This window comes from Heterocephalus glaber, unplaced genomic scaffold, assembly GCF_053883595.1.
Source record: "Heterocephalus glaber isolate CG9 unplaced genomic scaffold, H.glaber_assembly_v1.0 deba00001613, whole genome shotgun sequence".
NCBI classification, from domain to species: Eukaryota; Metazoa; Chordata; class Mammalia; order Rodentia; family Bathyergidae; genus Heterocephalus; species Heterocephalus glaber.
Window position 1 is genome coordinate 7,951,127 of NW_028258384.1, and position 2,286 is coordinate 7,953,412.

Genomic DNA, 2,286 nt, shown 5'->3' on the forward strand with positions numbered 1-2,286 from the left:
TCGACATCCCTAATCGGGAAGTTTAATTCTTAAAAAAGTCAACCTTTTGAAAAGTTATTTGTGGAAGAATTCCATTTGTGTTCATATGAGTTAAAATAAATAGAATCATCAATTTAAAAGATGAATACTGTATCTGCTGCAGAATGCAAAACCATCCTTTCAAACTAAAATTAATACTGCTAAAAAAGCCTATCATTTTCATTTTTGTCCCGTCTCCCCCAACAGGTACAGTGTAGGATTAAACAAAATGAGTGGATAAGACTGACTGTAGCACCGTTTCCCTCTCCAAATTTCATACTGCATGTTCCATTCTTAATCAGAAAGACATTTAAATTTTCCCACAGTTAATCACAGTTAATGAGATCATTCTTCTACACTCTTGATGCCATGCTCTTGATCCCTTTTTGACCCTTATGCTCAAAGTGTTGTTGGCTGAGTCAGCACTGGTATTCATTCATGTAGCAAATTATTTTTTTATTCTTTTTTTTTTTTTTGGTACTGGGGATCGAACTTGGGACCTTGCACTTGCGAGGCAGGAGCTGGATCTTTTTTTATTCTTTAAAAATTTTTATTTTTTTAGTACATGTTTGCAGTACATAATGATTACATTCCTTCTGGGGAGTTCGTAAATGTACGTAATACATTTTAGTTCTTTTTAATGCCCTTCCTCCTTCCCTCCCTATTATGGCTTGTCCCCTCCAAGACTCATGCACTCATAGGCAAGGCTTTTCAGAGATGGCTGGACCTAGGGTGTGTGGATGTGTATTAAGGGTATAGGGTAACTAAATTAGTCCACTGATTGGTTTAACATAGTTCTGGGTGTGGCTAATGGGAAGACCCACGCTGGGTGTGTGTGGCACCATCCAATAGGCTTATAGCCTCGATGGGACAAAAATCTGGAAGGCTCACTGCTTGCTGCTTTCTGTCTGCCCTCCCATGTACCAACTTCCCACAAGAAATGTAAACATTGTGTACTATATACATGTACTAATAAATTGAAATAATTTTTTAAAAGACATGGAGGAAGTGGGAAGGGAATGTCTTACTTTCTCATTGCTGGGACAAAATATGAGACACCCACAAATTAAAGAAAAAGTGTTTATTTCAGCTCACAGTTCATGGATATTTCACTACACAGTCAGCTGTTTCTAAGGCAGGGTTGCAAGGCAAAGGAACATCACAGAGTAGAAACAGTCCATGCAAGGGCAGAATGTGCTTGGAATTTTTTCCACATCACTTATTCTGTTTCATTGATCATGTCTGTTTTATGCCAGTATTATGTTGTTTTTATCACAGTATCTTTGTAATATAACTTCAAGTCCGAGATTGCGATGGCTTCTGGTTTGCTCATCTTACTCAGGAATGAGTGTTTTTGCTATTCTGATTCTCTTCTGGTTCCATATTAATTGTAGCACTGATTTCTCTAGTTCTGTGAAGAATGCTGTTTGAATTTTGATTGGGATAACAGTCTCTATATCAGTTTTGGAAGTAGGGCCATTTTGACTATATTATTTCTGCCTATCCAAGAACAGAGAATATCTTTCTATTTTCTGATGTCCTCTTTGACCTCATTTTTCAGAGTATTGTAGTTTTCATCATAGAGGTCTTTCATTTTCTTAGGTTAATTCCTAAATATTTCATTTTTCTTGATGCTATTGTGAATGGTATTATTTTCTTAATTTCTTTCTCAGAAGCCTCATTATTAGTGTATAGGAGTGCTATTGATTTTTTGTGTTGAATCTGTAACCTTCTGCATTACTGAATTTGGTTCTTAATTCTAAAGAATCTTTTGGTGGGTTTTCTGGAAGCTCTATGTTTAGGAAAATGTCATCTGCAAGTAATAATTTGACTTCTTCCTTTTCTATACGTAGACCTCCTTTTTTCTAGATTCTGACCACATATTTTAATACAGATCCAATGTAAATATTTAGGGTTGTTATTTTCTTTATTTTTTCATTTTGTTTTATGAAAAAATTCATAACCAAATAATAAGAGAATAACAATAGTTATTAGAGTGTACATCGTCAACTTCAAAATAGTTACTCAATAAATACATATCCTTTTTATTTCTTTTTCTTGCCTAATTGCCCTTGAAAATGCTTCAAATAATATGTTGAACAACAGTGGTGACAGAGAACATCTTTTTCTTGCTCCTGACTTTAGAGGGAAAGCTTCCAATTTTTCTCCATTTAATGTAATGTTGGCAGTAGGTTTGTCACAAATGGCTTTTATCAAATTGAGATAAATACCTTTTATATTTATTTTCTTCAGTATTTTTAATCATGA